Source organism: Triticum urartu, chromosome 7 (assembly GCF_003073215.2).
Source record: "Triticum urartu cultivar G1812 chromosome 7, Tu2.1, whole genome shotgun sequence".
Lineage (NCBI taxonomy): Eukaryota > Viridiplantae > Streptophyta > Magnoliopsida > Poales > Poaceae > Triticum > Triticum urartu.
In genome coordinates, this window is record NC_053028.1 from 606,416,682 (window position 1) to 606,436,234 (window position 19,553).

Here is a 19,553-nt window from a genome sequence, read left to right on the forward strand (position 1 = left end):
CCCGATCCCCACGCCCCCTTCGCCTCGTCTCCTCCCCGTTCCATCCTCTCCCACGCCGCCGCACCCTCTTCTCACACGCCTCAGCGCCTTGACGCCCTCACCTCCTCCCCGTGCCGCCGGCCCCCTTCCTTCTCCTCGCGCTAGAGTAGAGATGCGCCTCAGTAGGGGTAGAACTCCGGGGCTCTCCCTAACCTCTCCTCTCCTTCCTCTCTCTCACATCCTTCCCCTAATTTCTTTGCTTTCTCGATCTGCAGTAGCAGCAGTAGCGTCTCCATGGGCGCGGCGGCGTGATGGCTCCCGGGCACGGATCCCCTCCTCCGCGTCCATCCTCCACCTCTCCGGTCTTCCAGTTGTAACGGTGAGCTCTCCCTTTCCCCGACTACACTCCTCTCTCACATCAGATCGGATCGTACCCCTGATTTCTTTTTCTGTTGTCCGTAGCAGCAGCAGGCGACCTGCAGCAGCTCCTTGCTACCTTCCATGGACGAGCTCGACGGAGACGCCGTCCAGCTCGACCACGGCCATGACTAACCCACGCACAAGGTCCCTTCCTACTCCCCCACCTTCTTCCATGGATCAAGACGCTACATACACTACTGCTGCTATTTTTCAAATGAATGAACGAAACTTCCTTCCTTATTTCTAGAGGAAGGTTGATTCATTTGTCAAATTCATTCCACCGAAGCCCTCTGCTCCGTCCACCAACCCGCCCAGAAAGGTAGTTATAGTGAATTGATGTTCGCACCGAGGCCGGAGGCCAGAGGCGAGGGCACGGAGGTCGGTGGAAAGTGCTCAGCAGAGAAGAGGAAGGCGGCGGCGCTGGGCGGTGGCTGCGGTTTACACGAGAGCGAGGTGACCCGCCCAGAAAGGTAGTTACAGTGAATTGATGTTCATATGAACTTCAATGCTATGAACTTTTTATTAGATCTGAGTTGCAATCCTCAATTTTTTTAGGTTTGAGTAGCAATGCTCCTGCTTTACTAGCTATGACATTTTCCATGCTTTTTCTTCTAATATTGTATAGCGTCCATGCTTGTGGGTTCAACTTGACGAGCTTTTTTCACCTTCCATCCTGTTTTAAGCTCTGTTGATGGATGATTTATGCCATGTTTATGGAGGGGGAGGACGCCAACTACTAGGAGAAGGATCAGTTTAGCAAGTACAGGATGTAATTCTCTTATGATTATGGGTAGATGCCTCCTTTATTTAGTTACCAGAGTTGTTCACTATTGAATATGCAAATTCAGCATCCTTTATATAATGGGATCTTATGAACTCTTTTTGAAGATTGCTGAGAAGCGCAACCTTTTGATCTTCGAGAACTGCAAGTTTGCTGACATTGAAAATACATTCATTATGCAAGACGAATGGTGAGAACTGTGTTATTCCCTATCCTTCCATTTCTATTTGCATATTCGCGTAGTATGCTTAGTTTTTTTCCTTTCAAGATGAATATTCTACACATGGGAGCAATATACTTGGTACTATTGATGCTCATATAATTCCTGGACCTGGAATTGTTGATGGCTTGAGGCTTAAAGTATGTTATGTGTTGCATACCTAATAAGTATTAGCAAGCTAATGTTGCAGCTTGACAGATGCTGTGATAACTTCTCCTTTTTCTGTTTGTTAATATCCACTTTGAACTGAGCAGCCATGATCCAGAGTTCCTCTATGTAGCTATGAGATGCATGCAGTTCGTTATTGTGTATCGTGTGCTAAAACGTTGATTATTTGACAATGAACACATGGCAATGCCTTAACTATTCAACTTGCCTCGGGACTAAACGCACAGACCAATAGAGAAGTTTTTTTTGTTGCTTTCCCTTTTGTTAGATATTTTGCTTTCTGTATGTTGAGGGGAGATGGATATGGCCTCGGGACTAAACGCACAGACCACATGAAGTGATCTGATGGTAGGTAAAGTATTTTTTATTGGCAATGCTAATGTCTGGACCAGCTCAATGGTTTTATCTCTATGATGTTCAGTTTATCATATCACATATACAAATGCATATATACAAATTGTGGTAGGCAACTCACTATTTAGACGAGGCGACTATTCTCTTGATAAGGAGAGTCCCACCATACTCATGTGAGAGTTAGGCGTGGTACTGGGTAGTGTTTTCTCATCATCCATTATGTGTTTCTTTTGTCTAGCTTGAAGTTGCGTAGTTAGATAATGATTCGCAAATAGTCTTGTTTTTAGTCTCAGTACTTCAGGTTTAGTTTCCAATAAGTACTTTTTGACTCATGTGGTTTTCGGTCTTTTGACTATATGTGGTTTTCAATCTTTTCATCTCTCGGTTTACTTTCATTCTTAATTTATCCGCCTTACTATTCTCAATCTTGTCATTTTTATAGAGGGTGACAAACTTTTCATAATTATCAGTTGTAATTTTCTAGTGTCTGCTCTCTCTTTCTTCAATATGCACTTCTATCTTTTTTCTGTTTTCATTCGTTCTTTCTTTATCTTCAGTCCCTCAGTCTATCTTGGAGGTAGGAGATCGTTGTATAAGTCCTATCACTATTTTCTATTTTATCCTAAGTACTTCAGCCATTGTTTGTATCTCTCTTCCCTGTGACGCGAGGAGATTTTTTGGGAGCTGCTTTATTTATTCCATTACTTTTGTTCTCGATTTTTCTGGAGTCCTTTGCTTCACTCTTTTGCCCCTGATGGAAACAAGTCTACCTTTTTTCAGTTGCTTCATTTTTATGTTGCCTTGTGATTTTTTCTTTGAGTCTTCTTGATCATTCACATTTGATGTCTAGATAATTAACCTCTACTCCTATAACCTTTTCAGTCCTTGTTTAGTCATTATTTCCCCCTCTTTTTTCTGTATGTTTATTCATAATGTTCATGCTTAGCTTCAGAAGTGAATACTAAGTTCTATTCACTAGATTTTATTGTTTCATGAACAAGGTCTGGTTTTAACCTTAGGTTCAGTTACATGCATTCTGTTGCACACACTGTTTTTTGATCTATGTCGCTCTATAGGATGCATTTATTTTCCCCAGTTGTTTTCTTTTTGTTCTTGTGCTATTTTTCGTAACTGGGAGCATAACACTCACACTTTTTTTGCATGTAGTCTACGTTCATCTAGAAAAACCAAAGGAAGTAGCTTGTCATTTGGATATCCCAAGCATGGACTGACGAGACTATGGTTTGGCAAGCAGTGGTCCACTAGGACTGAGTGACGAACAAGCACATGAATGACCGCATCTTATTCAAACATGGATGGAAGAAATTTCTCCTGAAAACAGGACTTGAGGTTGGTATGGATGTACTTACATTCAAGATGACCTGAAACAACATGAAATTTGGCCTCCATGAACTCTGAGAGGTTCATAGTGTTGGGGAACGTAGTAATTTCAAATTTTTCCTACGCACACGCAAGATCATGGTGATGCATAGCAATGAGAGGGGAGAGTGTTGTCTACGTACCCTCGTAGACCGGAAGCGGAAGCGTTAGCACAACGCGGTTGATGTAGTCGTACGTCTTCACGGCCCGACCGATCAAGCACCGTAACTACGACACCTCCGAGTTCTAGCATGTTCAGCTCGACGACGATCCCCGGACTCCGATCCAGCAAAGTGTCGGGGATGAGTTCCGTCAGCACGACGGCGTGGTGACAATCTTGATGTTCTACCGTCGCATGGCTTTGCCTAAGCACCGCTACAATATTATGAAGGATTATGGTGGAGGGGGGCACCGCACACGGCTAAGAGATCAATGATCAATTGTTGTGTCTTTGGGGTGCCCCCTGCACCCGTATATAAAGGAGCAAGGGAGGAGGAGGCCGGCCCTAGGAGGGGGCGCGCCAAGTGTGGAGTCCTACTAGGACTCCCTAGTCCTAGTAGGATTCCATCTCCCATATAGAATAGGAAAAGAGGAAGGGAAAAGGAGAAGGAAGGAAGGGGGCGCCCCCTTCCCTAGTCCAATTCGGACCAGAACAAGGGGAGGGGTGCGGACACCCTTGAGGCCCTTTTCCTTCTTTCCCGTATGGCCCAATAAGGCCCAATACGTATTCCCGTAACTCTTCGGTACTCCGAAAAATACCCGAATCACTCGGAACCTTTCCGATGTCCGAATATAGTCGTCCAATATATCGATCTTTACGTCTCGACCATTTCGAGACTCCTCGTCATGTCCCCGATCTCATCCGGGACTCCGAACTCCTTCGGTACATCAGAACTCATAAACTCATAATATAACTGTCATCAAAATCTTAAGCGTCCGGACCCTACGGGTTCGAGAACAATGTAGAAATGACCGAGACACGTCTCCGGTCAATAACCAATAGAGGAACCTGGATGCTCATATTGGCTCCCACATATTCTACGAAGATCTTTATCGGTCAGACAGCATAACAACATACGTTGTTCCCTTTGTCATCGGTATGTTACTTGCCCGAGATTCGATCGTCGGTATCTCAATACCTAGTTCAATCTCGTTACCGGCAAGTCTCTTTACTCGTTCCGTAATACATTATCCTGCAACTAACTCATTAGTTGCAATGCTTGCAAGGCTTAAGTGATGTGCATTATCGAGAGGGCCCAGAGATACCTCTCCAACAATCGGAGTGACAAATCCTAATCTCGAAATACGCCAACCCAACAAGTACCTTCGGAGAAACCTGTAGAGCACCTTTATAATCACCCAGTTACGTTGTGACGTTTGGTGGCACACAAAGTGTTTCTCCGGTAAACGGGAGTTGCATAATCTCATAGTCATAGGAACATGTATAAGTCATGAAGAAAGCAATAGCAACAAACTAAACAATCAAGTGCTATGCTAACGGAATGGGTCAAGTCAATCACATCATTCTCCTAATGATGTGATCCCGTTAATCAAATGATAACTCATGTCTATGGTTAGGAAACATAACCATCTTTGATCAACGAGCTAGTCAAGTAGAGGCATACTAGTGACACTCTGTTTGTCTATGTATTCACACATGTATTATGTTTCCGGTTAATACAATTCTAGCATGAATAATAAACATTTATCATGATATTATGAAATAAATAATAACTTTATTATTGCCTCTAGGGCATATTTCCTTCAGTCTCCCACTTGCACTAGAGTCAATAATCTAGTTCACATCGCCATGTGATTTAACATCAATAGTTCACATCACCATGTGATTAACACCCATAGTTCACATCGACATGTGACCAACACCCAAAGGGTTTACTAGAGTCAATAATCTAGTTCACATCGCTATGTGATTAACACCCAAAGAGTACTGAGGTGTGGTCATGTTTTGCTTGTGAGAGAAGTTTAGCCAACGGGTCTGCCACATTCAGATCCGTACGTATTTTGCAAATTTCTATGTTAACAATGCTCTGCATGGAGCTACTCTAGCTAATTGCTCCCACTTTCAATATGTATCCAGATTGAGACTTAAAGTCATCTGGATCAGTGTCAAAACTTGCATCAACGTAACCCTTTACGACGAACCTTTTTTCACCTCCATAATCGAGAAACATATCCTTATTCCACTAAGGATAATTTTGACCAATGTCCAGTGATCTACTCCTAGATCACTATTGTACTCCTTTACCAAACTCAGGGTAGGGTATACAATAGGTCTGGTACACAGCATGGCATACTTTATAGAACCTATGGCTGAGGCATAGGGAATGACTTTCATTCTCTCTCTATGTTCTGCCGTGGTCGGGTTTTGAGTCTTACTCAACTTCACACCTTGTAACACAGGCAAGAACTCCTTTTTGACTATTCCATTTTGAACTACTTCAAAATCTTGTCAAGGTATGTACTCATTGAAAAAACTTATCAAGCGTATTGATCTATCTCTATGGATCTTGATGATCAATATGTAAGCAGCTTCACCGAGGTCTTTCTTTGAAAAACTCCTTTCAAACATTCCTTTATGCTTTGCAGAATAATTCTACATTATCTCCGATCAACAATATGTCTTTCACATATACTTATCAGAAATGCTGTAGTGCTCCCACTCACTTTCTTGTAAATACTGGCTTCACCGCAAGTCTGTATAAAACTATATGCTTTGATCAACTTATCAAAGCGTATATTCCAACTTCAAGATGCTTGCACCAGTCCATAGATGGATCGCTGGAGCTTGCATATTTTGTTAGTACCTTTAGGATTGACAAAACCTTCTGGTTGCATCATATACAACTCTTCTTTAATAAATCCATTAAGGAATGCAGTTTTGTTTATCCATTTGCTAGATTTCATAAAATGCGGCAATTGCTAACATGATTCGGACAGACTTAAGCATAGATACGAGTGAGAAAGTCTCATCGTAGTCAACACCTTGAACTTGTCGAAAACCTTTTTGCGACAATTCTAGCTTTGTAGACAGTAACACTACTATCAGTGTCCGTCTTCCTCTTGAAGATCCAATTAATCTCAATGGCTCGCCGATCATTGGGCAAGTCAATCAAAGTCCATACTTTGTTCTCATACATGGATCTCATCTCAGATTTCATGGCCTCAATCCATTTCGCGGAATCTGGGCTCATCATCGCTTCCTCATAGTTCGTAGGCTCGTCATGGTCAAGTAACATGACCTCCAGAACAGGATTACCGTACCACTCTGGTGCGGATCTCACTCTGGTTTACCTACGAGGTTCGGTAGTAACTTGATCTAAAGTTACATATCATCATCATTAGCTTCCTCACTAATCGGTGTAGTAGTTACAGGAACAGATTTCTATGATGAACTACTTTCGAATAAGGGAGCAGGTACAGTTACCTCATCAAGTTCTACTTTCCTCCCACTCACTTCTTTCGAGAGAAACTCCTTTTCTAGAAAGGATCCATTCAAAGCAACGAATATATTGCCTTCAGATCTATGATAGAAGGTGTACCCAACATTTTCTTTTGGGTATCCTATGAAGACGCACTTCTCCGATTTGGGTTAGAGCTTATCAGGTTGAAACTTTTTCACGTAAGCATTGCAACCTCAAACTTTAAGAAACAACATCTTAGGTTTCTTGCCAAACCATAGTTCATACGGTGTCGTCTCAACGGATTTAGATGGTGCCCTATTTAACGTGAATGCAGCTGTCTCTAATGCATAACCCCAAAATGATAGTGGTAGATCGGTAAGAGACATCATAGATCGCACCATATCTAATAAAGTACGGTTATGACGTTCGGACACACCATTATGCTGTGGTGTTCCAGGTGGCGTGAGTAGTGAAACTATTTCACATTGTTTTTAACTGAAGGCCAAACTCGTAACTCAAATATTTTACTTCTGCGATCATATCGTAGAAACTTTTATTTTTGTTACGATGATTCTCCACTTCACTCTGAAAATCTTTGAACTTTTCAAATGTTTCAGACTTGTGTTTCATCAAGTAGATATACTCATATCTGCTCAAATCATCTGTGAAGATCAGAAAATAATGATACCTGCCATGAGCCTCAATATTCATCGGACCACATACATCAGTATGTATGATTTCCAACAAATATGTTGCTTGCTCCATTGTTCCGGAGAACGGAGTCTTAGTCATCTTGCCCATGAGGCATGGTTCGCAAGCATCAACTGATTCATAATCAAGTGATTCCAAAAGCCCTTCAGCATGGATTTTCTTCATGCGCTTTACACCAATATGACCTAAACGGCAGTGCCAAAAATAAATTGAACCATCATTATTAACTTTGCATCTTTTGGTTTCAACATTATGAATATGTGTATCACTACGATCGAGATCCAACGAACCATTTTCATTGGGTGTGTAACCATATAAGGTTTTATTCATGTAAACAGAACAACAATTTATTCTCTTACTTAAACGAATAACCGTATTGCAATAAACATGATCAAATCATATTCATGCTCAACACAACACCAAATAACACTTATTTAGGTTTAATACTAATCCCAAAAGTATAGGGAGTGTGTGATGATGATCATATCAATCTTGGAACCACTTCCAACACACATCGTCACTTCACCCTTAACTAGTCTATGTTCATTCTGCAACTCCCGTTTCGAGTTACTACTCTTAGCAACTGAACCAGTATCAAATACCGAGGGGTTGCTACGAACACTAGTAAAATACACATCAATAATCTGTATATCAAATATACCTTTGTTCACTTTGCCATCCTTCTTATCCGCCAAATACTTGGGGCAGTTCCGCTTCTAGTGACCAGTCCCTTTGCAGTAGAAGCACTTAGTCTCAGGCTTAGGACCAGACTTGGGCTTCTTCACTTGAGCAGCAACTTGCTTGCCGTTCTTCTTGAAGTTCCCCTTCTTTCCTTTGCCCTTTTCTTGAAACTAGTGGTCTTGTCTACCATCAACACTTGATATTTTTCTTGATTTCTACCTTCGTCGATTTCAGCATTATGAAGAGCTTGGTAATCGTTTCCGTTATCCCTTGCATATCGTAGTTCATCATGAAGTTCTACTAACTTGGTGATGGTGACTAGAGAATTCTGTCAATCAGTATTTTATCTGGAGCTTAACTTCCACTTGATTCAAGCGATTGTAGTACCCAGACAATCTGAGCACATGCTCACTGCTTGAGCTATTCTCCTCCATCTTTTAGCTACAGAACTTGTTGGAGACTTCATATCTCTCAACTCGGGTATTTGCTTGAAATATTAACTTCAACTCCTGGAACATCTCATATGGTCCATGACGTTCAAAACGTCTTTGAAGTCCCGATTCTAAGCCGTTTAAGCATGGTGCACTAAACTATCAAGTAGTCATCATATTGAGCTAGCCAAATGTTCATAACATCTGCATCTGCTCCTGCAATAGGTTTGTCACCTAGCGGTGCATCAAAGACATAATTCTTCTGTGCAGCAATGAGGATAAACCTCAGATCACGGATCCAATCCGCATCATTGCTACTAACATCTTTCAACTTAGTTTCTCTAGGAACATATCAAAAATAAAATAGGGGAGCTAAACGCGAGCTATTGATCTACAACATAGATATGCTAATACTACCAGGACTAAGTTCATGATAAATTAAAGTTCAATTAATCATATTACTTAAGAACTCCCACTTAGATAGACATCCCTCTAATCCTCTAAGTGATCACGTGATCCAAATCAACTAAACCATGTCCGATCATCACGTGAGATGGAGTAGTTTCAATGGTGAACATCACTATGTTGATCATATCTACTATATGATTCACGCTCGACCTTTCGGTCTCCGTGTTCCGAGGCCATATATGTTATATGCTAGGCTCGTCAAGTTTAACCTGAGTATTCCGCGTGTGCAACTATTTTGCACCCGTTGTATTTGAACATAGAGCCTATCACACCCGATCATCACGTGGTGTCTCAGCACGAAGAACTTTCGCAATGGTGCATACTCAGGGAGAACACTTATACTTTGATAATTTAGTGAGGGATCATCTTATAATGCTACCGTGAATCAAAGCAAGATAAGATGCATAAAAGATAAACATCACATGCAATCAATATAAGTGATATGATATGGCCATCATCATCTTGTACTTGTGATCTCCATCTCCGAAGTACCGTCATGATCACCATCGTCACCGGCATGACACCTTGATCTCCATCGTAGCATCGTTGTCGTCTCGCCAATCTTATGCTTCCACGACTATCGCTACCGCTTAGTGATAAAGTAAAGCATTACAGCGTGATTGCATTGCATACAATAAAGCGACAACCATATGGCTCCTGCCAGTTGCCGATAACTCGGTTACAAAACATGATCATCTCATACAATAAAATTTAGCATCATGTCTTGACCATATCACATCACAACATGCCCTGCAAAAACAAGTTAGACGTCCTCTACTTTGTTGTTGCAAGTTTTATGTGGCTGCTACGGGCTTAGCAAGAATCGTTCTTACCTACGCATCAAAACCCCAACGATAGTTTGTCAAGATGGTGCTGTTTTAACCTTCTCAAGGACCGGGCGTAGCCACACTCGGTTCAACTAAAGTTGGAGAAACTGACACCCGCTAGTCACCTGTGTGCATAGCACAACGGTAAAACCAGTCTCGCGTAAGCATACGTGTAATGTCGGTCCGGGCCGCTTCATCCAACAATACCGCCGAACCAAAGTGTGACATGCTGGTAAGCAGTATGACTTATATCGCCCATAACTCACTTGTGTTCTACTCGTGTGAGGGAGTCCTGGATTAGGGGGTGACTGGATGGCCAGACTATACCTTCAGCCGGACTCCTGGACTATGAAGATACAAGATTGAAGACTTCGTCCCGTGTCCGGAAGGGACTTTCCTTGGCGTGGAAGGCAAGCTTGGCGATATGGATATGCAGATCTCCTACCATTGTAACCGACTTTGTGTAACCCTAACCCTCTCCGGTGTCTATATAAATCGGAGGGTTTTAGTCCGTAGGACAACATACACAACAACAATCATACCATAGGCTAGCTTCTAGGGTTTTAGCCTCTTCGATCTCGTGGTAGATCTACTATTGTACTACCCATATCATCAATATTAATCAAGCAGGATGTAGGGTTTTACCTCCATTGAGAGGGCCCGAACCTGGGTAAAACTTTGTGTCCCTTGCCTCCTGTTACCATCCGGCCTAGACGCACAGTTCGGGACCCCCTACCCGAGATCCGCCGGTTTTGACACCGACATTGGTGCTTTCATTGAGAGTTCCTCTTTGTCGTCGCCGTCAGGCTTGATGGCTCCTACGATCATCAATGGCGAGGCAGTCCAGGGTTAGACCTTCCTCCCCGGAAAGATCTTCGTCTTCGGCGGCTTCACACTATGGGCCAATTCACTTGGCCATCTGGAGCAGATCGAAAGCTATGCCCCTGGCCGTCAGGTCAGATTTGGAAGTTTAAACTACATGGCTGACATCCGCGGGGACTTGATCTTCGACGGATTCGAGCCACTGCCGAGCGCGCCGCACTGTCACGACGAGCATGATCTAGCTCTGCCGCCGAACAGTGCCCTGGAGGCCGCACCCGCCGACGAGCATGGGTGGTTGGACGCCGTCTCGGGGGCTGCGATCCCAACGGCGATCGAGCCGAACACCAGCCCCGCACTCTGTGAGACTCGTGACTCCAAGGAGCCGGACTCCCCTCGAGACTCCGAACCCTCCGCGCCCCTACCGATCGAATCCGATTGGGCACCGATTATGGAGTTTACTGCCGCGGACATCTTTCAGCACTCGCCTTTCGGCGATATTCTGAAGACACTGAAGTCTCTCTCTTTATCAGGAGAGCCCTGGCCGGACTACGGTCAGCAAGCTTGGGATTCGGACGATGAAGAAATTCAAAGCCCACCCACCACCCACTTTGTAGCCACTGTCGACGACTTAACCGACATGCTCGACTTCGACTCTGAAGAAATCGACAGTATGGATGCCGATGAAGGAGACGATGAAGAACCAGCGCCTATCAGGCCCTGGAAAGCCACCTCGTCATATGCCATATACATGGTGGACACCCCAAAAGAAGGAGATGGCGATGGAACAGCGGAGGATGACCCCTCCAAGAAACAGCCTAAGCGCCGGCGTCAGCGGCGCCGCTCAAAATCCCTCCAAAACAAATACGGTGATTCCAGCACGGGAGAGAATAATACTCCGGAAAGTGCCGAAGAAAACCCCCTCCAACAAGATTTAGCGGCAGACAGAGAGGTCGAGGACGATAATTATATGCCTCCCTCCGAAGACGAGGCAAGCCTCGACGACGACGAATTCGTCGTGCCAGAGGACCCCATCGAGCAAGAGCATTTTCAACACAGGCTTATGGCCACGGCAATAAGCCTCAAGAAAAAACAGCAGCAGCTAAGAGCTGATCAAGATTTGTTAGTCGACAGATGGACTAAAGTCCTTGCGGCCGAAGAGCATAAACTCGAACGCCCCTCCAAGAGCTACCCAAAGGGCAAGTTGCTACCCCGATTAGAAGAGCAAGCACTTGATGCGGCCGACCGGCCACCTCGTGGCCGCGACAAAGAGGCCTCTCGGCCCTCCACTCAAGCCGCACCCCATACCAAGGCACGGGAATATGCGCCGGACTTACGAGATATGTTGGAGGACAAGGCAAGGCAAACAAGATCGATCTACGGATCGTGGGGGCGCCCCACGGCTCGAGACGGTAACCGTCACGCCGGCCACAAATTCGATAGGGCCGAACACAGTAGACAAAGCTCACTGGAGCTACGTCGTGATATAGCCCAGTACAGAGGCGCCGCACACCCATTATGCTTCACAGACAAAATAATGGATCATCAAATCCCCGAGGGTTTCAAACCCATAAATATCGAATCATATGATGGCACAACAGATCCCACGGTATGGATCGAGGATTATCTCCTTCATATCCACATGGCCCGCGGCGACGATTTCCACGCCATCAAATACCTCCCACTCAAGCTTAAAGGACAAGCTCGGCATTGGCTTAACAGGATCAATCAGTTGCTGGGAGGACCTGGAAGCCGCATTCCTCGACAATTTCCAGGGCACTTATGTGCGACCCCCAGACGCCGATGACCTAAGTCACGTAATTCAGCAGCCAGAGGAATCGGCCAGGCAATTCTGGACACGGTTCCTAACAAAGAAAAATCAAATAGTCGATTGTCCGGACACTGAGGCCCTAGCAGCCTTCAAGCACAATATCCGTGACGATAGGCTTGCCCGGCACCTTGGACAGGAAAAGCCGAAGTCTATGGCAGCACTCACGACACTCATGACCCGCTTTTGCGCGGGAGAAGACAGTTGGCTTGCTCGTAGCAACAATATGACCAAGAACCCTGGTAATTCGGATACCAGGGACAATAGTGGCAGGTCGCGTCGCAACAAGCAGAAGTGTCGCTGTAACAACCCGGATATATTTTTCCCAATATGTATTCCAACTCTTGCCGTTTCCGGCCTTAAGTTATTTTATTTTCTCGGGTTCGGGTTTTTGTCTCCGTGTGTTGTTGTCGTTGTCATGCATCTCATATCATGTCATCATGTGCATTGCATTCGCATACGTGTTCATCTCATGCATTCGAGCATTTTCCCCATTGTCCGTTTTGCATTCCGGCGCTTCATTCTTCTCTGGTGGTCATTTCTACTTTTCTTTCGTGTGTGGGGATTAAAAATTTCCAGATTGGACCGAGACTTGCCAAGCGGCCTTGGTTTACTACCGGTAGACCGCCTGTCAAGTTTCGTACCATTTGGACTTCGTTTGATACTCCAACGGTTAACCGAGGGACCGTAAAGGCCTCGTGTGTGTTGCAGCCCAACACCCTTCCAATTTGGCCCAAAACCCACCTAAACCCTCTCCATCATCTAGAGCGTTCGATCACGATCGCGTGGCCGAAAACCGCACCTCATTTGGACTCTCCTAGCTCCCTCTATGCCTATATATACCTCCCCCATTCCAAATCCGGATCTCTCCTCTTCGAAACTCTAAAATCCCACGGGCCGCCACGTGTCCCTCCGGCTTCCTCGCGCCGCCGGACAGTGTCCGCTCCCCCTGCGACCACCCACGGGCCGCCACGTGTTCCTCCGGCTTCCTCGCGCCGCCGGCCCTCCGGGCCCAAGGCCGGCCCCCTCCGTCCCGCGCCCGGGCCTCGCCTCCTCCTCCCGAGCGCCGCCCGACGCCGCTGCCCCCGCGCCGCCTTCCTCAACGCCGGGCGCCCCGCCGCCGCGCGCAGGTCGCCGCCCGAGCTCCGGTGACTGGACCTCCTCGCCGCCCCTCTCCTCAAGTCCGGCTCCGCCCCGGCCGCGCCGCCCCGGCGTCCTCGCCCGAGCTCCGGCCGGCCTCGTCCCCTCCTCCGCGGCAAGTCCCATCTCCAGCGACCTCGAGTTCTCCGGAGAACCTCGGATTGAGTGCAGCTACAGTAACCCGCCAGATCTAGATCCGGAAACGGTTGACTTTTTACCCGAAACCCTAGCTCATATGCTCCTGTTCATTGCATCGTAACTCCTCATCCGTAGCTCCGTTTTTGGCACATAGCATATCAAAATGTTCAGCTCAGAGAGCACATCATTTCATTCCATTGCATCATTTTCATTTGAGTTCATATTGATGCCCGAAATTCTGTTAGAAGAGTGCTACTTGAGATAATTGTCAGATCTGCTGCTCCATTTAGATATTTGTCATTTTTGCCATGATTATTGTGTGCATGAAATGCCCATGAGCTCTACATGTGTTTTGTTAAGGGTTTTGCCATCTTTCCAGAGGTGCAACCCATGTATTTTTTGTGATGTATGTGGTGACTAGCACAAGCTTGCAAAGTGAGGCACTTGGTAATGCCGATTTCAGGGACTTAGCATTTCCACTAAGTCCTTGAGCTGTTTATCTCATATGGCCATATGTTCATGTTGTTTCCGAGTGATCCGTGCCTCTTTTGAGGATGATCAGTAAGGATGTTTTGTTAATCTTGTAGTGCTCTATCCATCCATGTCTTTGTTTGCAATTATGGAGCACCCTAGCTCGAGTCAATTGAGCTCTACTTTTGCTACTTCGTGAATCTAGGCAGATTGTCTACTTGTTAGCAATTTTGCCGAGGATGTTGTAGTTGATCCGTGCATGCTATGCTATTGTTCTTGCCATGTCTAGCTTGAATTTTGTGTATTCTTGATGGGTGTATGCTTAGATTATCATGACTTGCTCTGTGGTGAGTGCATCAAGCTCGTAAACATGCCTACTTGATATCTGTTTTCAGCATGTTCCAGTTTTCACTAAGTCTGAGAACTGATTATGTTTTTGCCATGTTCACATGCTTGCAAATGTATTTTCTGATCCCTTTTGTCTCAAGGTCACTAAGGGACTTTTGTTAAGCTCTTTGAGTAGCTCCATACCATGCTTTACTTTGCCATGTTCAGGTCCTGTAGCATGTAGTTTTGTTGCTCCGAAGAGTGCTATCTGATCTGAAATTCCAGACAAGTGTTAATTTCACTAATTCTGAGATCTGTTTACCATATGCATTTTTGCCATGCTTGTTTGAACCTGTTAATGGATGAATTGGCCGTAGCTCAGTGCTAGACTTTTGTTAAGCATCATGAATGCATCCCTGCCATGTATTTTGATGCCATGTTTGAATGTTGTAGCATGTTCATCTCATTGCATTTAGATGGCTACTTGCTGTAAATCGCAGAACGTGGCCATATTTGAATCGCTTGCCATTTCCAAACCGTAACTCCGATTCCGGCGTTCTTTATATTGTTTTCAAGCGATTTCATCTCATCTTTCCAGTGGCACACTTGGATTCCCATGTTGAGGCCAGATTATTGCATCCTTTGTCAAATCTTGCATATGCATCCCGCATCGCATCCCGCATAGCATACCATCTTTGCATCATATTGTTTGAGCTTTGCACGTGGTTGATTGTGTTCCGTTTGATTGTTTGTCTTGTTTGGGTAGAGCCGGGAGACGAGTTCGCTAACGAGGAGCCCATTGAGTTTGCTTTCGAGGATCCAGTCAACTCTGACAACTTTGCAGGCAAGATGATCATACCCTCGAAATCATTACTATCTTTGCTTTGCTAGATGCTCACTCTTTTTCTATGCCAATGCTATGATGCCTACCACTTGCTTTCAAGCCTCCCAAATTGCCATGTCAAACCTCTAACCCACCATGTCCTAGCAAACCGTTGATTGGCTATGTTACCGCTTTGCTCAGCCCCTCTTATAGCGTTGCTAGTTGCAGGTGAAGATTGGAGACCATTCCTTGTTGGAACATTATTTAATTGTTGGGATATCATTATATTGCCATGTTATCTTAATGCATCTATATACTTGGTAAAGGATGGAAGGCTCGGCCTCTCGCCTAGTGTTTTGTTCCACTCTTGCCGCCCTAGTTTCCGTCATATCGGTGTTATGTTCCCGGATTTTGCGTTCCTTACGCGGTTGGGTTATAATGGGAACCCATTTGCCTCTTTTTCCCTTGGGTTTCCGGAGCTCGAGGGCCATCTTATTTTAGCCCCCCCGGGCCAGTGCTCCTCTGAGTGTTGGTTCGAACTAGAGTCCTGTGCAGCGCCCCCTCGGGGAAACTCGAGGTTTGGTTTTAGTTGTATGGAGCGCTCATCTGAGTGTGCCCTGAGAACGAGATATGTGCAGCTCCTATCGGGATTTGTCGGCACATTCGGGCGGTGTTGCTGGTCTTGTTTTAACCTGTTGAAGTGTCTTGAAGAACCGAGATACCGAGTCTGATCGGAACGTCTCGGGAGGAGGTCTATTCCTTCGTTGGCCGTGAGAGCTTGTCATGGGCTAAGTTGGGACTCCCCTGCAGGGATTTGAACTTTCGAAAGCCGTGCCCGCGGTTATGGGCAGATGGGAATTTGTTAATGTCCGGTTGTAGATAACTTGAACCTTAACTTAATTAAAATGAATCAACTGAGTGTGTTACCGTGATGGCCTCTTCTCGGCGGAGTCCGGGAAGTGGACACGGTGTTGGAGTAATGCTTGCGTAGGTTGCCCTCTAGTTTCTCGCTCGCGCTTTGCATCCTCTTCTCGCTCTCTTTTGCGAACAGGATAGCCACCATATATGCTAGTCGCTTGCTGCAGCTCCACATATTTACCCTGCCTTACCTATAAGCTTAAATAGTCTTGATCGCGAGGGTGCGAGATTGCTGAGTCCCTGTGGCTCACAGATTACTATTAAACCAGATGCAGGGCCTGATGATTCCGCTCCAGGTGACGCGCTTGAGCTCAAGTGGGAGTTCGACGAGGACTCTCAACGATACTATGTTTCGTTTCCTGATGATCAGTAGTGGTGCCCAGTTGGGGTGATCGGGACCGTGTCGCATGTTGGGTTATCTTTATTTTGGCGTCGTAGTCTGGCCATGAGTGTTTGGATGATGTAATGTTATTTATGTACTTCATTGACATGGCGAGTGTAAGCCAACTATGTTATCTCCCCTTTTATTATCTATATATTACATGGGATGTTGTGAAGATTGCCTAACTTGTGACATATGCCTTCAATGCGATTATGCCTCTAAGTCGTGCCTCGACACGTGGGAGATATAGTCGCATCGAGGGTGTTACAGTCGCATTAACGGCGACAATGCTGAGGATACGACAGTTAATGCCGGATTCAGAGGCTCTAAATCCGGTCAGCGGAAAAAGCCATTCAAAAGGAATCCTAGGGGCCCGTCCAGTTTGGACCGAATACTCGACCGCTTGTGCCAGATACATGGCACCCCCGAAAAGCTGGCCAATCACACCAACAGGGATTGTTGGGTGTTCAAGCAGGCAGGCAAGTTAAACGCCGAAAATGAAGACAAGGGGCTACATAGCGATGACGACGAGGAGCCCCGGCCACCGAACAACAGTGGACAGAAGGGTTTTCCCCCACAAGTGCGGACGGTGAACATGATATATGCAACCCACGTCCCCAAAAGGGAGCGGAAGCGCGCGTTAAGGGACGTATACGCGGTAGAGCCAGTCGCCCCAAAGTTCAACCCATGATCCTCCTGCCCGATCACCTTTGATCGAAGGGACCATCCCACTAGCATCCGTCATGGCGGATTCGCCACATTGGTTCTAGACCCAATTATTGACGGATTTCATCTCACTAGAGTCCTTATGGACGGCGGCAGTAGCCTGAACCTGCTTTACCAGGATACAGTGCGGAAAATGGTCATAGATCCCTCGAGGATTAAGCCCACCAAAACTACCTTTAAAGGCGTAATACCAGGTGTAGAGGCCAACTGTACAGGCTCACTCACACTTGAAGTGGTCTTTGGATCTCCGGATAATTTCCGAAGCAAGGAGTTAATCTTTGACATAGTCCCATTCCGCAGTGGCTATCACACACTGCTCGGGCGAACCGCATTCGCCAAGTTCAATGCGGTACCGCACTACGCATACCTTAAGCTCAAGATGCCAGGCCCTCGAGGAGTAATTACGGTCAATGGAAACACCGAACGCTCCCTCCGAACGGAGGAGCACACGGCGGCCCTTGCAGCGGAACTACAAAGCAGCCTCTCCAGGCAGTTCTCCAGTCCGGCCATTAAACGACCGGACACCGTCAAGCGCGCCCGGAGTAACCTACAACAAGACCGCCTGGCACGATCCGAGCAGGCGTAGCAATGTGGCCCCAACCCCAGCCCTTGGAAAAATGAGACACCAGTACTTCGCGTACATAACTACGCTCTAGAAATACCATGGGTACAGGGGAAGGGGCACCATCACGGCATGCCCGAAACACGGCTTAAACCGCACCAGGGGCTGCCGATTTTTTAATTTTCTCTTACTTTCAGGACTCCACACTTCGGAAGGCCTGTTAGGCAGTTCAATTGCTGCACAAACGATGCAAGAACCAGGGAAGCATACAAGCCGCGCCGCATTACGGAACTCCCAGGTGGTCTCTATCACGAGCAGTATACCTGTTTCGCATACTATTCCGCAGCTTGCCCCTGGAACGGACATGGTACATAGTCCAACCTTTTGCTTATCACATTATTTGTATCGTTCTGCTTTGATCGCAGCCCTCTTTAATAAACAGTGCATAGCTTTTGTCTATTTTTGCATTACTCTTTATATATATATATATATATATGTTCCTTAACGACATATTGCACCCGTACACTTTGGTACGGCCTAAATACGCCAGGGGCTTTAGTACCCCTCAATATGGTGTGAGAAGTCCGAACACTTTAACAAGTGCGGCATCCCGAACTTATAGCATTATATGCATCGGCTCCGAATCATGTCTTGGGTCAATAATTGGGTTTGCTCGGCTCCTATGTTTTGGAGCCTTACGTTCCGCTATATCGGTAAAGGTAGCACTAGGAGAACCACTGCGATTGTGCCCCAGTTGAGCTGGGTCGAGCACCTCAGTGGAGAAAGCTAAAACTGACTGTCATGATGAAGCGAGAGCTGGTCGCTGTTCGAGAGGTTTTTTGAGTCCCTAACGACTTATGCCGCTTAGAGCGAGGAGCCGGCTTTGTCCGGCCAAGGCGTGGATAGCGCCCCGAACTCGGTCTTCCGAATACCAGGGGCTTCGCCGAAATTTAAAATTATAGAATTCTATGGCTAAGTGAGAGTGTTCATGCATTATAGTCCGATTGCCTTGTTCGTTGGGCTGAGCGCCTCCCTCGAAGGACCCAAACATGGGAAAAAGAGCGCTCAGGTTTATCCCCGAACACTCCAGCACTAGCGGCACGGGGGCAGAAGCCGATGACTTGCCATCTTCTAGAATTGATAAACAGCCGCACAGAAGGTAATATTTTAAATTCCAAACAGCATTGCTTAGCGCATATGAACAAGTTTTCAACGCAGAGGACAAAACGAGCAAGTTTCACTCAAAAATTACATCCCTAGAACACTCATCCGCCACAAGGCAGGCACCCTTCTGAACATCCTTATAATAATTCTCGGGCTTGCGATGCTCTTTCCCCGGCGGTGGCCCGTCCTTCACAAGCTTCTCAGCATCCAGCTTGCCCCAGTGCACCTTAGCACGGGCAAAGGCCCTACGGGCACCTTCAATGCAGACGGAGTGCTTGATGACTTCGAGCCTTGGACAGGCCTCCACCAGCCGCCGCACCAGCCCGAAATAGCTCCCAGGCAGAGCCCCTCCAGGCCACAGCCGAACTATGAGGCCCTTCATAGCCTGTTCGGCCGCCTTGTGGAGCTCGACC

The 19,553-nt window shown here is 46.2% G+C and overlaps 1 long non-coding RNA gene across 2 annotated transcripts; it reads left to right on the forward strand.

The window, feature by feature from the left end:
- The first annotated feature begins 705 nt into the window (after positions 1-705).
- LOC125525121 lies at positions 706-1,328 on the forward strand. Of its 2 annotated transcripts, none has more exons than XR_007291158.1 (3): positions 706-718; positions 1,083-1,189; positions 1,288-1,328. It is a non-coding gene; the product is annotated as an uncharacterized LOC125525121 (long non-coding RNA). The 2 variants fall into 2 exon arrangements; XR_007291157.1 differs by lacking the exon at positions 706-718 and adding an exon at positions 799-869.
- Positions 1,329-19,553: the final 18,225 nt, after the last annotated feature.